Source organism: Vicugna pacos, chromosome 27 (genome assembly GCF_048564905.1).
Source record: "Vicugna pacos chromosome 27, VicPac4, whole genome shotgun sequence".
NCBI classification, from domain to species: domain Eukaryota; kingdom Metazoa; phylum Chordata; class Mammalia; order Artiodactyla; family Camelidae; genus Vicugna; species Vicugna pacos.
In genome coordinates, this window is record NC_133013.1 from 13,774,642 (window position 1) to 13,789,738 (window position 15,097).

The window sequence follows — 15,097 nt, forward strand, 5'->3', positions numbered from 1 at the left end:
CGGCACCAGCTCCGCCGCGCTCCAGCCCGCTCCCCTCCCCCACCCTCCCCGCCTCCCGCCCGCAGCCCCGGGTCCCAGCGCGCATGCGCGCCACCGCCCGCCCGCCGCTGCCATTGGCTCCGCTAGCTTCCTGCTACCCTTTCCCGGGAGCGGCCTCACGCACGCTCGCAGGCGTCTTCCTCCCGCCTAACAACAATCACTTCGATACTATTGGCCAATCCTGACCCCACCTCTTCAGCTGCCTCCGCGCGGATAGGCCAACTTTAGTGCCATTCACCTCCCGTAGGTGTTTCTGGTTTTCTTGTGGAGTTCCAGCCCGCGATTGGCTGGTGATGGAATCTTTGGGTTTGGAGGTGGACTGTTGGTTTGCGCCCCGCAGTGCGGACCCCTAGAGGTGGGCTGGGGGTTCCTTGTGCCGGGGGGGTTCCTTGTGCCGGGTAGGCAAAGCCAGTATCATTAGTACAGTACTCTAGAAATAAGGGCTTCTCTGAGAAAAGCTTGGAATTCGATGTTTCTGACTTCAGATTTTTGTCTTTTTTTTTTTTTTTAAGGAAAATGACTGACAGGATGACGAGCATCAAGATGCAGGTTCATAGCCTTTGGGTGAGCAGCCATATCTCCTCAGCTGTAGAACTCAAGATTTTTCTTCTAAGTGACCAGTCCTTCCCTAAGGGTCAGAGAGTTAGGGCCAATGATTTTAGAACCAGCACATCCCACTAGCCCAGTATCCGAATTGAGATGTCATTTATTTGAGGGTTTGCAAGCTTCTTGTTGCCTGTTTATGAGAGGCAGCCTGTAAGTATGTCCAGTGTCCCAAAGCCTTATGAATCAGTATCTCGTAATCCTGGTTGGGCCAGATTCCACCCTTTAGGGAGTGTTTGTTAAAGGGGTAGTTTGAACCTGAACAATCATAGTCTACCTACCTGTCTAACTATCTTCTCCCAGAGAATCAGGCAGAACAAGTTCAGTTCCTTTAAGCAAATCGCACTCTAGTACTTCTTCCTACTTAAATCTGGAAGCAACTCTTGGCAGACCAAGGAACAACTGGAAACCTAAACTTCCCTGAAATGGTTGGGAAAAGAAAAAGTGATGGCTCTCTCCCAAGGCCAGCACTGGGGAACTCTTGCTCCTCTTGGCAAGGGACCTCGAGAAAAAGAAAGGAACGTTAGATGCTTTTAATCTTAGTGGATTTATTTGAGGGGAGAGGTCTTGGGACAAGGTGAGCAATTCTTAAATTCTGTTGAGACCCTATCCTTGGATTAGAATCAGAGAATGTTAAATACTCATGGGGCCTAGGAACTAGGCCTGGCCCCTTCTTTAAAATGGCACAGTTGTTCATTGACTGGATTCAATATGGTATCAGCTGCTGATGGCAGAGCTAGGACTAGAACCCAAGTCTCCTGACTTAATAGATCTTGGGTTCCTTCTGTGCAACCTGGCCATCCTCCTTAACAATATAGTTTGAGCTCTAAATGGACACACATACACAAAGGCACTTCTTTAACTGAAATTCAACTTTCTCCATTTAATTTCCAAGAGACATTCCCTTCCACAATCTAGCTTTGAAACTTGTGGACTATTTTCTCTGAAACAGCCCCACCCAGAACCCTTTTTCCTCACTCTTCCTGGTGTCTCCTTGCTCTCCTATTGTTCACCCCCTCTTTTCCCCTCCTACCACTGCCTGAAATCTATGATTCTGCTTGTCCAGATTCCTCACCAACTACTTCTGGGCCAGCAAAACAGGCCTGAACAGACCTTTATGTAAAATAGGTATGGCAGAAAAACCGTGAGTTAGCTATGTGCCAGGCATTGTCCTGAGCCCTCATTTAGGTTAACTCAGTCAACCAGACAACACCCCTATGAGACTATTATTACCTCTGTATATTGTCTCTATTAGGAAACTGAGGTGCAGGGAGTTTAACTTGCCCAGGTTCACACTGCTACGAAGTATTAGAACCAGGATTGAGCCCAGGGAGTCTGATTCCAGACCCATTCCCTTCTGCCTCTCCCAGTTTCTTTTTGAAGCCTGCCCCCTGGCCAGGTAGGTTCAGTTGGATCTCCTGTTGTGTGAAACCATCTGATTTGTCAGCTGCTCCGTCCCCTACTTCACTGAAGTGTTCCACCTTCAGAATAGGACCTCCCTCCAATTGGGAAATGTCAGACACATTCTAACTTTATTCCCAGACCTGGACCCCACCCTACTGCTGTCCAGTCTCCTGGCATGTATGCCACCGGGGGACCATCTAGTTCTCTTGCTTTATTCCTTCTTGATTGTGGACCCCCACAGTTCTACTCCCTTTTATGAAGATACCCCCTTGGGCGGCTTACCCAAAACAGCTTTCTTCTCCCAAGGTTACGTTCCACATAGCATCTTCTCCAGAAAAGGCCCTGATCTGCCACACTGAAACTTTTTTCCATGTCACACATGACAGTCATGATTTCTTTTGCCATATCTATGCCATGTCTTTAGCCATCCCTCATTAAAGCTAGACTAGCTCTGTCCTAAATAAAAAGCACCTGACACCTGGCAGACCACGTTCTGTCCCTTCTGCAGTTCCTTTTCATGCTAAGTGATCTGCCAATGAACCGAGAGGCGATCCTTCCCTCCCCCAGTCCCGCTGGCTCTTATTACTGTCTGTTTACCAGCGAAAATGAAGAGCCCAGCCCTTAGCCTGGACTTACTTAGAGGAAAGACCAGACCTTTTCCATGTGTGTACTGTGAGTAGTTCTGTTCCTATTTGTGTCCAAAAGAAAAGTTGGATAGGCAGAGAATATTTCTGGAAGGATACAAATATCTGTTTACACGGGTCACCTCTGAGGAGACCTCGGAGGAGGATGGAGAATAGGGGTGGAAAAGGCACAAGGTCACAGGTCATACATCACCTCCAGATGTGAACAGCACCTGAAATGTCCCTGGATGATGATAAGGATTCCTGGTCCATAAAATGGCCCATGTACCGTGTTCCCCATGTTCCGTGACCTCACACATGCAGAACTGCTTCCCTGCAACTCCCTAGGTCTGTTTCCACCCTCCTTTCCTCCTGTAGCAATTAAAGAAGAGCCAGCAGGATGTGCTTTCCTCCCTCTTTCCTGTCCTATGCGTCCACCTTTGCCTGAGGTGATCAGCCCATCTTATAGTGGAGGCTCAGCTGAAATCCAGGATGACCTTAACTCAAGTCAGAGACACAGTTTTCAGATCCAGGCCTTTCCAGATTCCCACAGCTCTGCTCCTGCTCTTTGCAATTTCTCTTGCTGCTTGTATTCAGCGTGACTTATATGCAGACTCTGTCTTATTTCCGGATATACCCTGCTCCCTTCTCACACAGCCTTTCCTTTTCCCAGGGTACATCTCACACACAGGGTTGAAACTCACTGGATCCTCAAAACATAATTTTCAAACACAGTTATTGAGTCTCTTCCTTGTACCAGGTACTGTTTTAAAAGCTGAGGATGCTATAAATGAACTGGGGTACCTCTCCTCATGGGGTTTAGATTCTAATGGGGCAGAAGTCCGTACGTAAGAAAATACCAGGTAGAGAGAAGTGCTATAATGATGGAGGCCTAATTTCAGTTGAGTTGTCAGGGAAGGCCTCTCTGAGGAGGTGACATTTAAGTTAAAGCAGGAAGGACACAAAGGAGACAGCTATGTGTATATCTGCATGCCAGTTCCAGGCTAAGATGGCAGATGCTATGCGTGCAACTAATTTTGCTCCATCCCGGAACTGCACTAAACAAATTCTCTTTTTTCTTCCTTCCTTCTTCCTTCATTTCTTTCTTCCTTGTCATAAACTCATGGGGAAAAGAAAACAGAAGAGAAAAGAGCAACACAATTCCAGATGCTGGAAAATATAAGAGTGGTAACTTAAAATTTAGCAGACTAACTATTAGAGAAATGCAAATCAAAACTACAATGAGGTATCACCTCACATCAGTCAGAATGGCCATCATTAAAAAGTCTTACAAGTAATAAATGCTGGAGAGCGTATGGAGAAAAGGGAACCAACCCTCCTACACTGTTGGTGGGAATGTAGTTTGGTGCAGACACTATGGAAAACAGTATGGAGATTCCTTAAAAAACTAAAAATAGACTTACCATATGCTCCAGCAATCCCACTCCTGGGCATATATCTGGAGGAAACTCCAATTCAAAAAGATACATGCACCCCAATGTTCATAGTGGCACTATTTACAACAGCCAAGATATGGAAGCAACCTAAATGTCCATCAACAGATGATTGGATAAAAAAGATGTGGTGTACACACACACACACACATACACAAACACACACAAACATATGTGCACACACAATGGAATACTAGTCAGCCATAAAAAAGAATAAAATAATGCCATTTACAGCAACGTGGATGGCTCTGGAGATTGTCGTACTAAGTGAAGGAAACCAGAAAGAGAAAGAAAAATGCCATATGATATCACTTCTATGTTGAATCTAAAAAAATTAGACAAATGAACTTATTTACAAAACAGAAACAGACTCATAGACATAGAACACAAAACTGGTTACCAGCAGGGAAAGGGAGGGGGGACATGTAGAGATAAATTGGGAGTTTAGGATTTGCAGATACACACTACTATATATAAAATAGATAAACAGCAGAGCCCTACTGTATATCACAGGGAATATATTTAGTACCTTGTAATAGCCTATAATGAAAAAGAATATAAAAAGGAATATATATAATGTATAACTGAATCAGTATGCTGTACATCAGAAATTAGCACAACATTGTAAACCAACTATACTTCAATTAAAAAAATAAATTGGCAGACCTGAGAAAGCGGAGATCCAACCCAACTGCTACTCAGAAGGCTCAGAAACTGCTAGAACCAGGGACCACCGGGGGAAAGGTAAAATAAGGAGACCGGAGTGAAAGCAATTTAAGAAGCAGTTAGATCCCACATCACATCCCTGACCCCAGCAGAAGATTGGAGGTTTATCCTGTAGGGAGAATCTCTGGTCTGGAGGATGCCAGGCACACAGAGGACATAGGTACCATGCTGGAAATGGGGGGATCCAGAGGCCAGACACACAGCAAATGCAAAGACTCCAATTGTCTTGCCTTATTTGGCTCTTAGAATGCTGGCAATGTGACATTCATCTGCTGGGTGGGAGTTTGGAAGACTCTTCTTGAGGAAATCTAATCAGTCTAAGAGCAAAGACCCACAGAGTCTGACACTGGAGGACCTCCTAACTCCTCACAGTGGTCCAGCCAGGTCATCCTTCAGTGAAGCTCAGGATCGATGCACCAGACACCTTTTGGGCACCACTTCTAATCCTCTTGGTCTCACCCAATGTTGCAGCCACTGTTCCATCAAACTCCATTCAGCTTCTCAGAGCCAAGCATGATGGTTAATTTTATGTGTCAATTTGATGGGACTACCAGATGCCCAGATATAAATCATTATTTCTCAGCGTGTCTGTGAAGGTGCCTCTGGACAAGATTAGCATTTGAATTGGTCGACTGAGTAAAGCAGATATTGGGCCTCATCCAATCTATTGAGAGCTTGAATAGAACAAAAAGGCAGAGGGAGGGTGAAGTCCCACACCTCAGCCCTGAATCTTGCTTTCTGTCCCTAAACTGCTTTGATATCTATGTGGGTCTGCAGAACCACTCAGCATCAGCATTTTAGGCATATGAATCCAGAAATTCAGGGAAGACGACGTCTGTGGGGCTACCTTTGAGGACAAATGCTTCCCCCCTGAGTGGACTGTTCTGAGACACATTCCACAAGACTCAGAATATCCCATGGAATGGAGTAGCAGTCACGGGAGCAATGGCCAGCTAGGTGACATATCTAACACTGGTGTCAGCTTTCATCCTGCCTTTTTCCTCCCACTACCCCTCATTCCTGCCTCTTTGGATCACTTCCTAAATGAACTACCTCTGTATAAATCTTGCACTCTGTTTTGGGGGAAACCTTGGCTAAGACACAACAAGGCCCAATCCCATACTCAGAGCTTCCAAACAGCCTTATACTCTTGATCAGGGACAAACAGTTAACGCCAAACAACTAAAGAAAGCTTCTCAGATGAAAGATAAGGACTAAAACCAGCATAGAAAAAAGTAACCCAAAGGAAAAACAGACCATGTGGGGAAAAGACATCAAAAAATAATTCTTTTGCATTATCATTAGTATTTCAAAAGGAAAAGAGATGCCATTGCATCTGTGAAACAAAGAAAGGGTACCACGTACATAAATAATTCAAAGGACGAAAAAGACCTCTTGGAAATCAAAAACATTATAGAAAAAATGGAAATCAATAGAAAGATGGGAGAAAATTCAGGAAGCAAAGCAAAAAGCAAACCAAAAAGACAGAGATGGACAAAAAGAGGGAAAATTAGAGCACAAGTCATGTCCAGCGTTTGAATAGTACAAACTCCAGAAAAAGAAAACAAAGACATTACACTGGAAAGAATCTTTAAGTAAATCCATCAAGAAGATTTCCCAGACTTGGACACAACTTCCAGGCAGAAAAGGCTGATCAAGAAACAGATAAATTAGACACTCACCAAATTCTATCTTTGTGCAATTCAAGAACATAGAAGGCAAAGAAAAGATTTTAAAAGCTTCAAGGGAGAGGAAAAAGTCACATACAAAGGACCAGGAATCAGTAGCTTCAGGCTTCTCAGTAGCATCCCTGGAACCAAGAAAGTAGTGAAGCAACCGCTTCAAAATGCTAAGGGAAAATGATTTTCAACTTCAAATTCTATGCCTAGCCAAATCACCCAGTAAATGTGAGGACAGGATGAAGACATTTTCATGCAAAATCTCCAAAATAATCTTTACCTCCCATGCATGCTTTCTCAAAGAGCGATTGTTAAGGATGGTTTTCACAAGGGAGCAAACCAGGAAAGAGGAATTCATAGGCGAGAGGACAGAGGCAGTCTGTTGCAGAAGGCAGGCAAACAGAATCCTTGGGTGATTGGCACATGGAGATTCCAAGGTGTTGGCTGTGCCCCAGATGGCCACCAGTCAGAACTGGAGCAGTGTAACCAGAGACACAGACATGCTGAGGAGGGCTTCATCCAGGTGCTGCCTCCTGTTGTTCCTTCCTTTTTACCAGAGGACCAGATACCCAGGTGAACTTGACCCAGATTCTAACTTGTACATAACCTATCTTGGGCCGTGGGTTGATAAAGCCCCTTTCTCCCCTGTCAACCTGGCCACCTAGACCGGCTGAGGAGAGGAGTCCTTTCTTCCCCACAGACGTGGCCTGCTTTGATCTACTCCTAGGCAGAGATGAGCTTAGAAGCAGATAAAAACAGAGAGCATACTCCCCTGATCGCGTAACCGCCACATGTCTAACACCTGCCTCCTACTCTCGACCTACCAATCCCCTGATGATGCCGCACTGTGTTTCCCCAGGACTCAGTCATGACGCTGCCTAGGAGAGGTTCTGGTAAATTCCCAGGGAAGCTGCAGTCAGACTACAACCTAGGGACCATTCTCTTTGTCTTCTCCTGGGAGCCTTCCTCTAATTCTGGCAGTATTATATTCTATGATAGCGAGGTGTGTGCTTGCAACTCAATTTTTCAAAATTAAATAACTGCGTAAATCTCAGGGAGACCTCTATAGATGATTTTTTAAAACTATATTTTAAAAAGAAAGAATGACTAAATCGAATTAAGTCAAAACATAAGAGAATGGGTAACCTCTGTGGGGGGAGGGGTACAGATAAATCATCAGGACTCTCTCCATCTCTCAGCTCTGCCCTCTACTCAGGTGGCTTCTTTCAGGAAAGCCCTTCCTGCATGGAAGCTAGATGACCACCAGGAACTTGAGGCTTGTTTCTAAATCTCCCATTCACCACACCCCGACACATACACACAAAAATTCCTTATCATTTTTGATGATTAACTCAGCCTGCGTTTCATGCCCATCTCCCTGGAGCAGCAGCTGACTGCCAGGCCTGTCATTGCTCTGGATCCTGAGATGGATAGCTCCAGCTTGGGCTTGGGGAAGAAAATCAAGCTGTTATTACCAAAAGGAGGAGGAATGGATTCTGAGCAAGCAAATCAAGAGCGTCATTATAAAAAACAAACAAACAAACAACAACAAAAATAACCACTGTACAACCACTGTGTTCCTCTCCCAGTATGTGTGGCCAAATTGGTAGGGAATAGATATCCACTGCAAGACTGTGGGTCATGTTTTTTGTGTGGGGGGAGGTAGTGATAGGAGAAAGTTTATGTATTTTTATTGCTCTGAATACCAGCTAACCTGTCCAAGGTTAGTTGTCCGCACTTATCTTTTATATGATAATTTGACTAACATCTTTCTTGGGTCCCTGGCAGCATGTGAAAATGTTATCTTAAATCCCTATATAGTTTGAAATTTGATTTGCTTAGAGTACTCATGAACAATCATTTTTTTAATTACGCATGCTTCTGAGTTCTAATGAAAGCTTTAGGCACTCTCAGAAAAGCGGACATCCCACATACACAGTTTTTCATACAATTTTGGAGGTTCACGGAACCCCTGCAATCCATTCAAGCACTTCAAGGGAAAAGTGTGTCTTTTCTCAAGTTCAACCTTAGCAACTGAACTCAGATTTCGAACCTGAAGCCTGACTGTTTTCCACTAGCACATCTTTTATTGGAAATGCTCTTTCCCTTTTCAGAAAGTCTAATTTTATCAAACTTCAAAAGAGAAGGTAAGGGAATTTGTGCTTCCCAGCCAAGATGGAGTATCAGGAGCCAGATTTACACACCTATCTGAAATACTTTTAAAAAAACAGACAAGGTGGGAGGGTATAGCTCAGTGGTAGAGTGCATGCCTAGCATGCATGAGGTCCTGGATTAAATCCCCAGTACCTCCATTTAAAAACAAACAAAAATAAAATAAAACATAAAAACAAACAGATAAAATGCAAGAAACGAGGGTTTTTAAGACATCTTTGTTACAATCGTGTAACAAAGAACCACGATTCTTGAGTAGAGGAAACAAATGAGATAAGCACTGTGGTTGCCCCAGTTACTGCCTGAATTATGACTGCATCTCGAGGCCTTAATGCAGGGAGGGGTAACCCAGGCGGAGCCCCACCATCTCCCTGAACAGAGGAAGATGAGGTGGGAGTTCAAGGAGGGCGAGGTGGCTGGAGCTACCAGGGCAGAGTACCAGAAGGAAGAAAGCATGAGTCATAAAAGAAACAATTAATAGTTTAACTTCGTAAAAATTAGAAGCAACTCTTCTTTGAAACTGTTAAGAAATTGAAAAGCCACCGATTGGGACAAAATACTTGCAAATCACATATTTGATGTAGGAATTATGTCTAGACTATTATAAGGAATTCTCAACATTCAATAATAATAAACTGCAATTTTTAAGTGGGCAAAATATATCAAGAGTTCACCAAGGAAGATATACAGATGGCAAATAAGCACACGAAAAGATGTTTAACATCCTTAGTCACTAAGGAAATCCAAATTGAATCCATAGTGAAATGCCACTATGGGCATAATAGGAGATTTGAAAGTTAAAAAAGCTGTGCCACAGGGATGAAATGTACAAAGTGATAAATATAATTTACACTACTAAATGCTATATATGAAAGTTGTTATGAGAGTAAATTCTGAGTTCTCATCACAATTTAACTTTTTTTTCTATTTCTTTAATTTTGTACCTATATGAGATGATGGATCTTTATTAAACTTACTGTGATAATCACTTCATGATGTCTGTAAATCAAATCATTATTGTGTATATCTTAGACTTAGACTATGCTGTATGTCAATTATATCTCGATAAAACTGGAAGGAAAAAAACAGAAATAAAAAAACTATGCCAGGTGGTGAGGATATAGAGCAACTGAAACTCTCATACTTTGCTGGGGAAGATGCCAAATGGTACAATCACTTTGGAAAAGTTTGGCAGATTCTTGTACAGTTAAACATACCTAGCATGCGACCCTACTCCTGGTTGTTTACCCAAGAGTCGTGTCTGTAAAATGGAACACACTCAACAGTTGTTAATGAATGAGCTATTGATACAGGCAACATGTATGATCTCAGCAATAATTTTACTGGAGTGAAAGAAGCCAGACAGAAGAGTACATACCATATGACTCCATGTATATATAATTCTAGAAAATGCCAACTAACAGAAAGCAGATCAGTGCTTCAGTTGCCTTCAGGGGTGGGAGAAAGGATGGGGAGAGGTGGAAGACTCTTTTACTTCACAAGGCATGAGGGAACCTTTTCGTTATGCTGATGGCTTTGCAGATGTGAACACATGTCCAAACTTACCGAATTGTACACTTTAAACACATGCAGCTTATCATCTGTCAGCTACATCTCAACAAGGCTATTTCTTTAAAAACTGCAAAAAAGTTTGCTCATTTGCTTGTTTTTGGTAGAGGATCCTATTAAGATTGTACTTGAAGAACATTTGTTCCTATTTCATTCATTTTTTTCAGCACACATGTATTTTATATTTTAATTTTAAAAATTGTTTTATTAAGTAGTGAACACCTGGTTCAACATTCAAAGGTACAAAAGGATATATAAGAAAGCAACCTAAATGCCCATCAACAGATGACTGGATAAAAAAGTCATGCAATATTTATACAATGGAATACTACTCAGCCATAAAAAAGAATAAAATAATGCCGTTTGCAGCAATGTGAATGGACCTAGAGATCATCATTCTAAGTGAAGTAAGCCAGAAAGAGAAAGAAAAATACCATATGATATCACTCATATGTGGAATCTAAAAAAGAGAGAGAAAAGGATGCTATGAACTCATCTACAAAACAGGAACAGACTCACAGACATAGTAAACAATCTTATGGTTACTGGGGAAAGAGGGTGGGAAGGTATAAGTTTGGGAGTTTGAGATTTACAAATGTTAGCCACTATATATAGAAATAAATTTTATGAAGTTTCTTCTGTATAGCACAGGGAACTAAATTCAATATCTTATAATAACCTTTAATGAAAACAAATATATGTATGTATATGCATGACTGGGACATTGTACTGTACACCTGAAATTGACACATTGTAACTGACTATACTTCAATTAAAAAAAATTTTTTAAAGGGTGTATATACAGTGAGAAGTGTGTTCCTATCCAACCAGCACTCTTCTCTAAAAGCAATCAATATAACTAGTTTCACCAGTGTCTTTCCAAAGATATTCCAAGTTTTATTATAAGGATCACACTACTGAGATGAATTAGAGTATGGTTATATTTTATGTGTTGGCTTAAAGACTGCTGGATCAAGGGCAGGTTCAGTATTAGACATACAGACTGGTAGGGTCCCTGTAAAGTCGTGCCATCACCAGACTCCCTCCCCTTAAAATATGACCATCAGCCTCAAGTTTTTCTCTCTTAGACTTTTCTTCTGCATCACACACTAATGACTCACCTCTTGTAGTTCTTCACACCTGGGCCTTCCTGACACGACATCATCCCTGCTTTCTTCTGACTGCTCCAACCATTGCTTTCTCAGTCACCTTCCCCTTTGCCTTCCTGTTCTTCTCTGGCCATTTATATGAATGCAGGCCCCAGGCCCTGGTCTTGATGGATTCCCTGAAAAGTTTCATCTACTTGCAGCTCTCCACTCCAAGTCAAGTATAAGATTGGTGCTTTACCCACTTTAAAGCAGCTACTCAGCTAGACCGATGGTGTCACTCTCCTGGGATCCTGTCTGGCTCCTGACTGCCCCTCACCTTTGCACAGCCCTCCCCCTAGCCCTGCAATATATACAGCGCTCATTTCCAGCGAGGTGCTAGTCCTACAGGACCAGTTCATGCAAACTGTTCTGTTTTCTGTCTTCCACAGTGATTGCTTTCCCTCCTTGGAATTGCTGTGAGTTAATGGCTGTGTTATGCGGTAAACTCTTATCATAAGTTAATATTTGTCTGTTTGAGTGTATGGATCATAGTTCCCTAAGTAGTCTCCACGGGGCCGGATGGGGGCCAGAGACCTTGACTTAGACTTTGCCTATCACTGCACAGTTGTTGATTCTCAAGTAACAGCTGATGGAAGACTTGCTATATTAAATACCCACCAACTGTAAATCAGATTCCACTAAACAGATCAGGGGAACTTGATACTAAGTGAGTTTCAACATGACTTAGCCAAAGTAAATCATCACAATTTAATGCTCGTCTTATGGAAATATAGGTTTCCATTTATTTGAGCTCCTTAAAAGTAGGACACACCCTGTATGTCGGTGGTCAAAAATAGATCTTGCCCCTGGCAGTTGGATAGAATCTCTGGAACACTGATGTGTTATGCAATAGCCCCGAACCAGCCAACCAGAAATATCTCCATCCTGAGAACTCCTTGGGACTTAACCTGGGCTTTTATCCTTTTCAGGGTGCAGGAGAGCGATTCCTTGGCGTGTTTTCTCTTTACTGGGTGTGGGCATTGGGAAGAGAAAGCGTGAACAGAGGCAGTACAGCAGCAAGCAAAGCCCAGAGACCTTGGCATCCTCAGCTGTGAGGTCCTGCCTGGGCTTGGCCATTGCCTGGCTCTCGTACTCCGCCAGGTCCTAATACTCCTTTACCATCCAAAACCATGACTCCATAGAAAGCCCCGCATTGCCCAGTCTGTTTGCACACCATCTTCAACCTTCACAAACCCACGAGATGAGGATGAGATGGCCTAGGGTTCCTGGAAGCCTCGGGCTGATCAGAAACAGCTGTTTCCGTTGCACAGTAACGCAGAGTCGGAGAACAAGTAAATGGTCGCGCTTTATTTAAATTTTTGATGTTTTGTTTATCACAGATATTGTCACATTAATTTGAACTTTTTAAAATATTGCATTAGAATATGATTTGTCTTGATTTGGTGTTTCTTAAATTTTGTGCCAAAGGCAACTGCCTCACTTTAATCCCAGTCCTGCCAGGACTGTAGAATTCGAGAAAAAGACTCGCAACCGAAATGGCTTTGGTTCTGACCTCAACTCTGCCATTAAAAGCTTTAAGACTTAGACTTCCTGGACCTCAGCCTCACAACTTCCTCAATCATAAAATGTAGGTAATTACACCTGCCCCGTTTTCTTTACAGGGCAGTTAACTATGACAGTCGGATGAGATATGTCGGAAAAAAAGTTTTTAAACAGCTCCATACACAAAATGTCTCTTCTCCAGCTCATGCAAGCAGGCAGGAAGCCAAAGGGACAAAATTTCTTCCTTCTTCCTCTTCTTGCTCTACTACGGTCCTCAATGGATGGGACGATGCTCACTCACACTAGGGAGGGCAACCTACTGTACTGAGTCCACTGATTCAAATCACAGACATATCCAGAAATAATGTCTAATCCAACCATTCCTTGGCCCCGTCAAGTTGACGCATAAAATTAACCATCACAATCACTTAAAACTAGAAACTCTGTAAAGACTCCTATAATTTTTGATATGCTATATTCATTATCATTCAGTTTTTATTTCTTATTTAACCTAAGGATTATTTAGAAATGTGTTGTTTCATCAAAACACGTGCAGTTTTCACAGATAAACTGTTGTTAATATCTAGTTTAATTCAGTGTGATAACAGGATGTATTTTATATTATTTCAATCATTTTAAAGTCATTGGGACTGTTTTATTGCCTAATATAGGTCTAACTTGGTAAATGTTCCATATGAACTTGAAAAGAATGTGTATTGGGTAGCTGTCAGGTGTAGTGTTTTATAAATATCAAGTCGGTCAAAGAGGTTGATAATGTTATTCAGATCACCTATGTCTTTGCTGATCAATTCCTGAGAAAGGGTGTTCAAAAACATCTCCAATTACAATTATGGAATTGACTGTATTTTTTTATTGTTTCATGTGTTTTGAGGATGTGTTGTTAGGAACATACACATTTATGAATGTTACCTCTTCCTGATAAACTGACTTCTTTTCTCATTGTGAAGTGTTCTTCCTTCTCTTGAAATGTATTGCCTTGCTGGAAATTAACTTGATGCAGTGGTGGACTCCAAGTACACTACCATGCAAACAATCCAGAAGTCATGTAACAGAGAGGCTCATAGGCTAAATTAAAGTGCTTGAATCACATAGTTTATTCAAATCAATTTAAGACATACAGTGAGAAGCAAGGGGGAAAAGATAGGGGAATTAATACACTCACCAGAAGATGCAGATAAGGTGGAAGTCTCACATTACATAGACCTGGGTTCTCAACATTCACATGTCCTGTTTTTTTCATTGCATCATCCTTCCCCACTGATAGTGGGGTTATGAGGATCAGAGTCGAGGTTAGAGAAAGGGGCCCACAGATAGGAGGTACCCTGGGCCAATCACACACACAACCTGTGTGAGAGACTCAGGAACAAGTATGCTTAACCAGTGCGGCAGCTTGCCAATTAGACTGCTGAATGCCCAGATGTTATTGGTGCTTCTTGCACAGAGGACATATGGGGTGAGAATGGGTGCCACCAGTGGGTGACATTAAGTATATTAAATACTCACTGAATATTTAATGCCTTTTATATATTTAGCATCTCTTATGTCTCATGTATATTTAGTGTATTAATGAATATTCTGTATCCTTTGGCCTTTCTTTTCTTTTCTACCCACATTTAACATACACACGCTGTACTTACTATTTATCTATACTTAACACATCTTAAAATGTTTTATTTATGCTTTACAAATTATTTATGCCAAAAATGCAATGTGATATCCTCCCTTGGGTCCTGGAATAGAAAACCAACATTAGTGGAAAAACTGGAGAAATCTAAATAATGTCTGAAATTTAGTTAATACTAATGTGCCAGTGTTAATCTCTTGGTTGTCAAAAATGTACCTTGGTTATTTAAGATGTTAACATTAAAGTGAATTGGATAAAGGGTATATGGGAAAAGCTGTACTATCTGTTTAACTTTTCTGTAAACCTGAAGTGATTCCAAAATTAAATTTTACCAAGAAAAAGCAAATGCACATTACATCTATTTTATGTAATACAATATAACCATTCCTGCCTTCTTAGGCCTGGTGCAACTTTCCCCATCATTTATTTTTTAACATCTGCCTTTTATTTAGAGTGTTTAATTCATTAAAACTTGCTGCAATTATCGATATGTTTGGACTTAGGACTGCCGTTCTATGACTTGCTTTCTGTT

At 41.8% G+C, this 15,097-nt stretch overlaps 1 long non-coding RNA gene across 2 annotated transcripts; it reads left to right on the top strand.

Moving 5' to 3' along the window:
* The first annotated feature begins 84 nt into the window (after positions 1-84).
* On the top strand, positions 85-14,886 carry LOC140689701 (uncharacterized). Of its 2 annotated transcripts, none has more exons than XR_012064749.1 (3): positions 85-282; positions 552-603; positions 12,347-14,886. It is a non-coding gene; the product is annotated as an uncharacterized lncRNA (long non-coding RNA). The 2 variants fall into 2 exon arrangements; XR_012064748.1 differs by lacking the exon at positions 85-282 and adding an exon at positions 325-394.
* The last annotated feature ends 211 nt before the right edge of the window (positions 14,887-15,097 follow it).